The sequence below is a fragment of the Monodelphis domestica genome, chromosome 7 (assembly GCF_027887165.1).
Source record: "Monodelphis domestica isolate mMonDom1 chromosome 7, mMonDom1.pri, whole genome shotgun sequence".
Taxonomy (NCBI): domain Eukaryota; kingdom Metazoa; phylum Chordata; class Mammalia; order Didelphimorphia; family Didelphidae; genus Monodelphis; species Monodelphis domestica.
The window spans coordinates 169,854,050-169,866,848 of NC_077233.1; the positions used below are offsets into that span (position 1 = coordinate 169,854,050).

Below are 12,799 nucleotides of genomic sequence, written 5' to 3' on the forward strand. Positions count from 1 at the left end.
CACTTGTGGAAATAGAGATGCAAACTATGTTTGGAGATTTTCCCAGAGAGAGCTCTAAAGAAAGTCAATGAACTAAAAAAAGAATAGGTCCCTTTTTAGGTTAGCCTCTGAGAATGAACCTGGTTTGTGTAAGCCTAAAGTTTCACTCTCTCTCACTCTCTCTCTCTCTCTCTCTCTCTCTCTCTCCCTCTCTCCTCTCTCCCTCCCTCCCTCTATCCCTCTCTCTCTGCATGAGTGAAGAGATGTAAATAACAAATTTGTTTGAGAGTAGCAGATTTCATGAGAAGGGCCTTTTTATAGAGTTATTACCCCTCAGAGCCAAAAGCAGGAACAAACAAGATTCTCTATAATAAAAGTGACTCTCCTAGAGTGTTTTCTTTCTATCTCCCTATATAAAGTCTCTTGTCCAGTATTGTTTTTATTGCAACTCTAACCACTAGTTAAATTAGGGGGAAATGTCTTCCTAGTTCAGAAAGAACTCTTAGGTCCCATCATCTGTCAGTAGAGTGTTGAAATGTACCCAGAAGATTAGCATTATCTTAAATTAGCACTCCTCACATACACACAAAAACACAAATCTCAAGTACTACAATATTTTAAAGAATGTTCAGGCTGTTGTGATCATTTAAATTTCATTATATTTAGCAATAACCACTTACATTGATCTAATTACTTTAGACAAATTACCAGTTTCAGTGGTAATTTCAGTGGGCCCCAAGTGCCCAATGGGCCTTAAGCCTCCTAAAACTCTAATTCCTGACTATTCCCATACTAGTATCTCAAGCTTTAATTGCTCTTTGCTATAGAAGCAATCACAAAAGCACTCCAGGACAGAGATGTATAAGCCCACTCTGCCCTTGTGCTGATCTTTTCTGAAAATTGACTGCCAAGTAGGAAAAAAAAGTCATATATTAAAATTATATGCAAAATCTGTTGGGGGGATGGGAGCCACACTCCCAGTATAAATGACCTGACTCATCTTAAGACTGGTTTTAAGGGACTAAGGGAATATAGGAAACTTCAGGGATAAGAACTCCTCTGAAGAAAGACCACTCCCTCCCTAGAATTCAACTCCCAAAGAAGTTCCCAAAACCCTACTATCTAAAATAGATATAATAAAATAAAATAGACATAGAAGGTTCCCAGACAATTGAGAACAAAGTCTTCCTTCAAAGGGACAGAGCTGGTAACAACAAGAAAAGGCCCTTTAAATAAATTCCAGACAGTATCACTTGGGAGTAAGATACTGCTTGCAGGAAAAGCTACCCCACTGAGCTGTCCAAGGTTCTGGATTCTGCCTGACTCCTCCTCCCCAGCCATTCCATCCAAGTTTTATTATTTGTTGTTCTTACTTAAGTGGTCAGAGTTCTGTGAATCGTACCCAACCTCATAAATATAACAAAATAAAAACAACTAAATAGGCTACATGCCTATACTATGTTGAATTATGCCAGTTTGTTCCAGATTTATAATCAGAGCATAGAGTAGGATCAACCTGTTTTTTTTTTTTAATCAATTCCAGGAAAGACTGAGTGACCCCATTACCCTGATTAGCCAAAGTATACAGAATAAAGGATGAAAGAAATGTATGAACCTAGGAAAGATACTGCCAACCAGGCATTGATCGCACCCAAAAAAAGGGCATGTCTAACCCTGACTAACCTGGAAGAGAAAAAATGTTAATTCTATAAATCTGTTTATATTGTGGGCACTACAAGCATTAGATGTATATCTACTTGGTCTAAATTACATGTGTCTGGGGGGAGAAAACTTACTGACTCCTCTAGACTGGAATCACCAATGGGCTGGCCAGATGTAATGACTTATCTACATAAAAGCACTGCCCTTCCCAGAGAATTTTACTGCCAGGCCTTAGATCTAGTCTAGATAATTCAACTAATAAAAAGGGTTGGTTCATTTAGATATGAATTTAAGCTCTACACTATGATGCTCCCTTTTAATCTCCAACTCTAAGGTGTTCACTACCCATGAGTTTGCATATAAGGTGCTTTTTATATATCCCATTTAGTCTCATATAGATCCAAGTTCTTCAACTATGCCAACATGCCTTTGGTTCCTCAGGACCAGGATTAAGAGTGGTTCCCAAAGAAGGATATATGCCATTGTATGGGCAACTGAAAAAAAAAACACAGACCTAGTCAAAAGATGGAATGAGCAACCTAAAGTTCTCCTTTGCCACCTACCTATGCTCACAGCACCCCATTCCAGATTGTAACATTAATACATACTTATTTAATACTTTAAGGGTTACAAAATTATTTTCTGATAATAATAATAATCTCACATTTCTATAGCACTTTAAGGTTTACAAATCTTTCTTCTCACAATAACACTGTGAGGTAGGTATGTTCACAAATTTAGTAAGTGTTAGGGCTGGGTTAACAACCCAGGTTCCTCTGACTTATTGTCTTTCCCCCTAAACCCTACTCTTTCTCCACCCACCATCTGCCTTCCAGCTACCACAGAAGACAATATCAATCCTCTCAGTCCCTCAGGTTCACAATGTAGGAGTCATTCTGGATTCCCCACTGTCTCCCTCCTCCCCATATCCAATTTGTTGCCAAGGCCTATTAGTTTCATCTCTTGAGTATTTTCCCTTCTCTTTTCTGACACTGCCACCACTCTGGTGCAAACTCTTATCACTTTATGCCTGGACTATTGCAACACTTTACTTGTTGGTGGGTCCTCAAGTCTCACTCCACTCCAATCCATCCAATATTCAGCCACTAAAATGACCATCCTAAAGTATGGATCTGACCACATTACCCCTCTATTCAATAAACTCAAGGTTTTCTAATGCCTTGAGCATCAAATATAATATGATATATATCATATTATATATATTATATAATATGGCATTCAAAGCTCTTCATAACCTCTTCCTACCTTTCTAATCTTATACTTTATCCCCTGCCACATACTATTCAATCCAAAGACATTGCCCTTCTTGCTATTCCACAAACAAGATACTCTATCTCTTGCCCCCAGGCATTCTCTCTGGCTTCGCCCATCCCTGGAATGCTTTCCCTTTTTCATTTCTGCCTGTTGGCTTTTTTGGCTTCCTTGAAGTCTCTACTAAAATTCTGTCTTTTAAAAAGCAAGTCTTTTTCCAACCCCTCTTAATTTGAGTGCCTTCTCTTTATCAACCATTTCCTATTTATCTTGTATATAGTTTGCTTGTATATATGTGTTTGTTTGTTGTCTTCCCCACCAGATTGTGAGTTCCTTGAGGGAAGGAATTGTCTTTTTGTATCCCCAGCACTTAGCATAGTGCCTGGCACACAGTAGGCATTTCATAAATGTTTACTGACCAACAAACTCTGACTTCAAGTTTATGTTTCTTTCCTCAACACCACACTGCAAAGTCCACTGTTATATACTTTGGAGGGTTTGTTTTGTTTTTAAATCTACATTTTATTTTTGCCAATTAAATAACATTTTCTTTCCTTTGCACTCCTTCGCAAATGAACAGTAATATATGCATATACATGTCTATATTGCATATATATTACTGTAATATATGTGATATTTTAATATCTATATCCTTATATAAAAATGCATAATCAAGTAAAACAAATTCTCACATTGGCTATGAATATCCAAAACTATTTGCCTCATCTTGCATTTAAGTACATCACCTCTCTGGCAGAAGGTTGGTTCATCTTTAAACTTCTGGAATTATAGTTTGTCATTGCATGGATCAGAGTTCTAAAGTCTTTCATAGTTGCTTTCCTTTATAATGCTGTCATTGTCTAGAATGTTCTCCTAATTCTACTCATTTCATTCTTTATTAGTTCATACAGTTCTTCTCAGTGTCCTCTGAAGCAGTTCATTTTGTTGTTTCTTATGGCACATTAAATTTCCATTACATTCTTATACCATAATTTGTTTTAGCCCCATGGTAGGCAGCCCTTTATTTCTAGTTTGGGGCTACTATCAAAAGAGCTTTTATAAAAAAAATTATATATATATATATATATATATATATATATATATATATATATATATATATATATATACACATATATATTTTTAAATACATTGGTCCTTTTCCTCTTTCTATGATCTCTTTGAGGTACAAGACTAATAGTGCTATCACTAGGTCAAAAGGTGTGTCCAGGTTAATGGTCATGGAGACACAGTTTCCATTTGCATTCCAGAATGTCTGGACCAATTCACTGTTCCACCAACAGTGCATCGGTATGTCCATTTTCTTACAATCCATCCAACATTTGCCATTTTCTTCTTGTGTACTCTTTGCCAATCTGATAGACATGAGGTGGGACTTCCAAATTCCTTTAACTTAAGCATTTCTCTAATTATTAGTGATTTAGAGCATCTCACATGGCTATATAAACTTAATCCTTCCTGCGAAAAATGCCTGTTTATATCTTCTGAACAGTTATGAATTGGGAAATGGCTTAGTATTATAAAATTGAATGAGGCACATATGTAATATATGTATATATTATATATATATATGTGTGTGTGTATATATATTATATATATGTGTGTATATATATATATATATATATATATATATATATATAAACTGGATAAGAGGTCTTTATTAGAGAAACTTGCTGCAAAAAAAATTTCCAGTTACTTCTCATTTTACTACCTTCTAAGTTTACCTGCATTGGTTTTGTTTGTGCAAAATTTCTAAATTTTATGTAATCAAAATTGTCCATTTTACCTTCTGTGATCTTCTCTATCCCTTGCTTGCTCATGAACAATACACAGATGTGAAAGTTAACTCGTTCCTTGCTCTTCTCATTTACTTACAATGTCACTTTTTAATGTGTCTTTTATCCACTTGAAATTTATCTTAGTATATAATTTGAGATCTTGGTCCACACCTAATTTTTGCTTTCCAGTTTTCCCAGCAGTTTTGGTCAAATAAATGAGTCCTAATTCCAGTGACTAGTGTTTGATTTGGGTTGGCACTATGTTTTTGTGTGTTGTATATCTAATCAGTTCCACTGATTTGCCTCTATTTTTTAATCAGTTTCAAATCATTTTGATGATTACTGCTTTGTAGTGTAGATTGAGATCTGATATCTCTAAGACCTTTTCCTCACTTTTTTCCCCATTACTTCCCTTGATATTCTCAATCTTTTGTTCTAACAGATGAATGTTATTATTTTATTCTAGCTATATAAAGTAATCCTTTGACATTCTGATTGGGATGGCATCAACTAGGTAGGCTAATTTAAGTAGTATTATCATTTTTATTATACTGGATCACAATGTACTTTGTCATCAATTTTCCACTACATCCAGAATGATCACTGTTCTTCATAGTGGTTACCTTAAAAATGATGATTCAGTTCATATCATACCAGTGGGCACTGTGTGCTGCCACCACAACTATTACCACTTACCTTGTCTTGCAGGAAAGGTTCGGACTCTATGGGCTCCCTGCCAAGATTATTCTTGCTCAGACCCTAATTAATATTCTTTTTCTAGCTAACTCTTTTTTTCATTCTGGAAAGTTATTCCCATTGTCTGCTCATCACCCACAGACAGATGGTCAAACTGATGTAACAAATGGTACCTTAGAATAATATGCTACTATATATGACACATTAATATGATATTTGGGATATGGTCCTCTCCACTACCAATTAAGCATGTAATAATTCTTCTACACAAAATATTCTTCTTTTTGCTTCTTACATATCTCATTCATGATGTTTCCTTCCCCAGCACTTCGCTCCCATATCCACAATTCAGGCTACCCAACCTAATCTCTAAACCTTCCTGAATGATGACTTACTGCCATTTGACTCTACCCTACAAGCTCTGTTCAAAGAACACACTAATCACTGGAAATTTTACATGTAGGGGTGTTGACTTGGCTTTCTATCAAATATCTTCATATGACTTAAACATAATAATAATTTCATCAGAAATTTTGCCATTGCAGAAACAATGAAACCTATAGTGTTTAACCTACACCTTTTGAAAGTATATCCAATCTTTCACCACTACATTTTTAGTCCAGTAAAGCTTGGCTATGACCCATGCCTACAGCTCTACCATATCTCACAGACTACATAAATTAAAAGGACAGATAGGAAGACCACAAAATTCTAGACCAGGAAGCAACTATTTATAAATTTATCAATATTTATAAATAGCTTATAGTCAAGAAAGCTTTAAGGGCCATACCTGGGACATTTGCCTGACTCATTTCATGTCCCCTGTCTTATCTGGCATTCCATCATAGTGAAACAGTCTCCTCTTTGCTTACAATAAACAGAGAATTCTCATATTCAGGGTTCCCAATACCAATTATCATAACCCTATCTTCAGCTAATGGCCTGTTGCCACATTCAATTCAATTCCAACAAACATTGTATTTAATGAATACTATGTGCAGGACACTATACTAGGCACAAACCAATCCCTGCCTTCAAGGAACTTACAATATACTAAGAAGATATAGCATATAAATAGATAAGTAAAGATAAGATCATTTGAGGAAAAAGAGAATATGAAAATTGGAGGTTTGGAAGTAGGATGTTCTCTTTCTGTTCCCACAATCTGTCCCAACCAAGTACTTACTGGTGAGGCCCTCCTAAACTACCTGCCTTGAGAGATCAGTCTAGGCTGTGGGGTATAACCATCTCTGGTCTGGCCTGGTTCATTGTCCACCAAGTCCTGGTACTAACAGGGAAAGTGTTGTAAGCAAAGATAAGCACACAAACTCTCTCTCCCTCTCTCTCTCTCTCTCTCTTTCTCTCTCTCTCTGACTCTCTCTGTGTGTCTCTCTGACTCTCTCTCTCTGTCTGTCTCTCTCTGTGTCTGTCTGTCTGTCTCTCTCTTTCACTCTCTCCTCCCCTCCCTCTCCCCCCCACCCCTCCCACCCCTTGGAGTATATTTCTCAGAGTGTATGTATATATATATATATATATATATGTACATATATATATATTAGTTTATCTGATTATACTTTAGTAAGGTCAATGAATTTCTTTGGAAAGGCTAAGATCAGAGTTATATTTGTAGTGTTATTTATGTGTGAGGGGAGGGGGTTTCATCATGTAGATATGAACCATATAAATATAAAATCTGCATTTCACTATCTGTGTTTTATGGCGAATTCTTAATGAGGCCATTTTCTTTGAAAGATTTTGGTCTTTAGGGAAATGCAAAGGACATGGCAGAGAGAGAAGGAAATGGAAAATTTTTATGAAAATTGTTTCGTCAATCCTGAGAAACTAAGACCCAAACTTGACATTTTCCTGAGCCTATAGAGAATATTTTTGCCACTTTCTTGCTCTTTCTGGGGGAGGAATGAGAGAGTTCTCATATTCTGGGTTCCCAGTCTGTTGTCATAACATGATCTTCAGCTGATGGCATGTTGTCACATTCAACTCAATTCAACAAACATTGTATTTAATGAATACTATGTGCAAGGCACACCAGAGTGCCTGCCTTCAAGGAACTTACAATATAATGAGAAAAATATGGCATATAAATTGATAAGTTCTAGTGTCCACAATGCTGCCAGTGGCTCATTGATAGTTGTCCCCCTAGTATGAGAAGCTAATTCTCTGAAAAACAGAGATTTTATATTACTCTTCATTAATAAAAGCTCCAGTGCTTCAAGTGAAGCATTTTCCATTATTTCCCTTTTACCCCTCTTTCAGTTTTTCTTCATTATTTGTTTTTCCCTTTCTCATTCCCTTCTTCTTGATTATGCCTCAGTTTTCTTCTTTTCTTTTCTGAAACTTCTAAGCTTTGTCTCCTTGTGGCAAAAGTTGCAGAGTTGACAATGAAAAAAGTACTGACCTTGTAGTCAGAGAATATTGGGTTCCCATCCTGCCTACAGCCTATGTGACCATAGGCAAGCTACTTAACCTCTCTGACCTCAGTGTCCTCATCTGTATAATGAGTGTGTTGGATGAAATAACCTTTAGATTTCTCTATAACTTTAAAATTATCTTCCTACAAAATGCCATGCATGGACATTTTAGGCATTACTATTACTTTCATTCCCCCAGTCCAAGGAGTTGAGGTGGTTGTTTTTTCCTGGGGCTACAGCTTTCAGAATATATTTCTGCCAATAATCTTAAAAATATTATTAGAAACATACTCTAAACAACATGAATATAACAAAACACAACAGATGTTAAGATTAATAAACTGTACATACTATATATGCATTCACAAAGATGCAAATCTATATATATATATGTATTTATGTACAATTTGCAAATTACAGCTATCTAGGATGCTGAATTTATGTTGTTGATATCTTGTTTGCACATAGTTGTTTGCATATTTTATCTCAGATTAGGTTGTGATTTCCTTGAGAGCAGAGCCTGCCCTTCGTTTTTCTTGGTACCCCCAGCACTTGGCACAGTGCCTAGCACACAGTAGTTACTTAATAAATGCTTGTTGATTTGACTTCAGTTCAAGGAATATGTATTAGAAGCTGCTAATTCTAGCTACTTCAGTCCAGTGCCTTGCATCCAATCTACTTATGCTCTTGCCTCTGGCTCCCAAAGAGGTACACAATTTCTTTCTAGTCCCATCCTATTCCAGGCTATAAAACTCAAGGCCAGGTCTTTCCTAGTAACAGGGATTGATGAGACCGCATGGCACCATGGAAGGACCTGGACTCAAATGCTAGATCTGTGAGTTACTACCTGAATGACCCATGACTCTAGGTATATCATTTAGTTTCCCTGGGACTCAGTTTTCTCACTTGGAAAATGAGAAAGTTGGGCTAGATGACCTCTAAAATTATCTCACAACTCTATACCTCTGATTCTCTGGTATCATCCCCTGACCAATATGGAAGCAATGAACTCTTGGACATTGCCTGCCTGGGCCTGTTTCTCCTAAATATTGAAGTAATAGATCTTTTTGCTAGTTTCTATAGTTGTTGTTGAGTCACTTCAGTCAAGTCCAATTCTTCATGACTCCAATTGGGAATTTTGGGACAAAGATACTTGGAGTGGTTTTCCTTTTCCTTCTCCAGCTCATTTAACAGAAGAGGAAACTGAGGCAAATAGGGTTAAGTGACTTGCCCAGGGTCATACAGCTAGTAAGCCAAATTTGAACTTGGGGAAAATGAGTCTTCCAGACTTCAGACCCAGTATTCTACTTACTGCTTCACCTAGATTCTTTAGGCTATTTCTATAGAATTTTCCTTAAATCTAAGATTACATCTCAGTCCGTATTTTTTTTCTATTTTTCTCTTATTCTCCCTCTGTAACCCTAGTCCCAAAGTTCATTGCTCTGGGTTTCTCCCCTTATGAAAGGAAATGAATGCTCTGTCCTATGTGAAGGGAGAGGGAAAAGAGGGAAAAGGGAGCTCTTCAGTCTCTTCAGTTTTCTTGAAGAGTTAAAAATTTTTTTTAACTTTTACCTTTTATCTTTGTATAATTACTGTGTATTGATTCCAAGGCAGAAGAGTGGTAAAGGCTAGGCCTTGTCCAGAATCACACAACTAGGAAGTGTCTGAGGTCAGATCTGAACCCAGGATCTCCTGTCTCTAGGCTTGGGCTCTTAATCCACTGAGTCACCTTGCTGCCTCCTCTTGGAAAGTTACCTCACTGTCAGTGGGAGAGGCTTCATTCTGCATCGCTTGTATTTGTTCTTCTGTGCATGCTTTCTTTGATTTCCATTGCTACTAATATGGTTAAGTAGGTTTTCTTGGATAAGTTGTGTGTGTTCATTGTGGAACTAGTATTTGGAGTCAATCTTTGGATCTAGTTCTCCCCTACTAATGGCAGCAATCAGAAATGGGCTTGAAGCCAATCACATCCCTTAGACTAACAATATTTAAGGAAACAGATAGATAGAATACTAACCCAATACCCTCCTCTCTCTGAGGAGAGCAAAGTGATCTCCATGCTAATCTTCCTACTCCCCTCTTGGCAGGAAACAAGGTCTCCCGTGGGTAAGAGTGGGCAAAGAAGAGGCTAAAGATATCTATTTTTCCTCCCTTCAAGCCACATAACAACACCCCCTTGTTATTATGGGGGGACAGTGACCTTGCAACACATGAAACCTCACTATACTGTTACACTGTTTATTGAAAGGGTTTTTAAGTACCTATTCTGTGCACAGCCCTGTTTCAGGTTCTTCCCGAGTGGAATCCTTGAAGAAGACAGGCCATCCATTTGGGGAAATAATATACACAAAGTAAAAAACTAAAGAGCATTTTTCAATAGAATTACACATCAGCAAGTACAATTTAATGCTGCACATAGCGAGTGTAAATAAATGTAGCACAGACTCAGTATATAAATGCATGAAGATATGGCCTTAGAGTCATGAATGATCAGGTGAATTAACCACAGACAATTTCAGAGAAGCAGATTTGTAGCAGTCCAGCCCATAGGTATTATGAAGAGGCAAGGATTGTGAATGGGCACATGGCCATTCTGCACATGGCAATGAACTCTGTTCCCAGCGTGGCTGGAGTTAGGGCGTGAAACCTTGCTTCCCTTTGTCTCACTCACCTGAGGATAAAAACTCCACCTTTACCTTGTCGTAATTTGCAATTATCCAATGGCAATACACTATGTAACTCATCAATATGTATTGAGACACTGTGTAACTTATCAATATGTATTGAGTACATTTGCGTATCAAAGAGATTAAATAGGGAGCATGGCCAGCTCTTTCTCTCCTTGGACATCTCACAGGGTTGCTCAACACTGTCTTTCCACCTTCTTCTCTCCCCTCTATCTCTACTTGAAGCCTGGCCTTCGGCCAGGTGTCTCTTTCTTTTCCAATGCTAATACCTAGCATTCTCTAATTCTCTCTATTAGTCTCTATTCATTCTCTTAGCTGAGCTATATCATCCTCTGACTGGTGAAGTGTTAAATTGGGATCTCTGGGTGGAATATAGCCTTTCAGTGAAGTCCATTGATCGGGGCATGGCTGCGGCTCCAAGATATTAATGATAACTGATCTCTGACTCATTATTGACATCTCAAATGTGGCTCCCTCACGCCCTTCGTGGCATCAGGAACTTCTATCCTTTTTCTATCTTCCTACCTTAAGGCTTCTCGGAAAGCCTTAAGATTCTGAGCCAAGTTTTAAAAAGCGAGGGCCATAGAATAATGGAGGGAAGGAAATGGGTTTGTTGAGGTGAAGGGAAAGCATGAGTAATTCAAATATGTGGAAAAATGTAGAAAAAAGCAGGTGATCCACATCCATAGAGTACTGACCCTGGACTTAAGAGAAAGGGTTAAATAGAAGAGTATTAATCAATGAATTATTTATATGTGGATTGATTCTCAGAGATTCTAATTTGTGGAGAATAGGTAGCACTAAAGTGGGAAATGAGAAAATAAATCCTGGCTTGCCCACCAAGGCCAATTCAGGGCTGTTTGGCCATTTCATTCTTATCCTAGTTGATCCAGAATCTGATATAGAAGAGTCCCAGAGTCCTGGCAGCTGTTGTTCAAAATCTCCCCCACCCAACCCCACTAAGGTCTCCAATGAAATAGTCCTTAATGGCTATGTGCAGAGCACTGCTAAGGCCACTGTCACTCTTATTTGGATGCTGGATAATGTCCCAGATTTAAGCTTCACCTCGAATCACCAACGGTCAACCAGGACCATGATGGATTATACTGTTGTGCTATTTGCATTTATTTGCTTCCAAATATGGCTCAAATTCTGATGGGTTAGAATGTTATATGCATAGTATATGTTATATGAAAGATAATTCTTCAGTCAGTAAAATGAGATATAATATTTGCCATTTTGTGGGACTGAATGATTACTAAGATCTCTTCTAGCTCTAAATCTATGATAGGGATAGTGGGGAGAGGAAAGAGAAAGAGAGAGGATATCATACAATATCCTCACCCCAAGTACTAACACTTACAATCTTAAAAAAAAACCCTGATGCTCTAAGAAATGATGAGAAAGATAATTTCAGAAAAAGCTGGAAGAGCTGCATGAACTGATACAGAGCAAAATAAGCAGAACTGGGAAAACACTGTACACAGTAACAGCAACTTGGTATGATGATCAACTGTGCTACTCTCAGCAATGTAATGATCTGGGACAATCCTGAAAGATGTATGATGGGTAATGCTATCCACCTCCAGAGAAAGAACTGTTGGAGTTGGATGAATGCAGATCAAAGCATACTATATTTCACATCAGTATATTTATGGTTTTATTTGGGGGGGGTTGGTTTTGTATGAGTGTGCTCTTACAACAATGACCAATATGGAAGTGTGTTTTGCATGAAAATAAAAACATCTTTTAACAATAAAAAATTAAAACCCTGTAAGAGGAGGCTGATCCAGAGTATATCTCATCAATAGGATAAGCTTCCCTAACCAACCCGCTGAGATTCCAGAGCATGATAATTGGTTTGGAAGCAGCGGCTGAGGTGCACTTCCATGTGGAGAGTCTGGGCATGCACAAGGTACCTTGCTACTCACACACAGTAATCCCTGTAACTAGGGCTTCTTCCAAGATGCTTGGCTGGCTGGGACTCAGGAGAATGGACTCTGGTTAGAGGAGTTGCTCTTCTCCATGCCTGAAAAATTAAACAGGCAGATTCAGATTTTTCTTTCTGTGCCCAGCCTTTCAGGAAGGGAAACATATGTCCACACAAGTCTCTCCCCACCATGAACTGGAAATAGATACCTTGGGGGCAGAGGCACATGGCAGTTGTATATGCTTGCAAGCAGCCTAAGAGGACAGATTCTGAAAGTGGATTTTCTCAGGCAAAAGAGATAGCAACAGCTAGGGCATTGATCAGTTCCCTGTAGAAACACACAGCAGA

At 37.8% G+C, this 12,799-nt stretch overlaps 1 long non-coding RNA gene across 2 annotated transcripts in view; it reads right to left on the reverse strand.

Moving 5' to 3' along the window:
- Positions 1 to 12,799, reverse strand: part of LOC103098296 (uncharacterized) — a 45,998-nt gene that overhangs the window by 10,546 nt on the left and 22,653 nt on the right. For both annotated transcript variants that reach the window (XR_008913605.1, XR_008913604.1), the window contains 2 exons: positions 12,661 to 12,779; positions 12,453 to 12,550 (listed from right to left, as the gene is read on the reverse strand). This is a non-coding gene — a long non-coding RNA (uncharacterized LOC103098296). The remainder of the gene's footprint in view (positions 1 to 12,452; positions 12,551 to 12,660; positions 12,780 to 12,799) is intronic.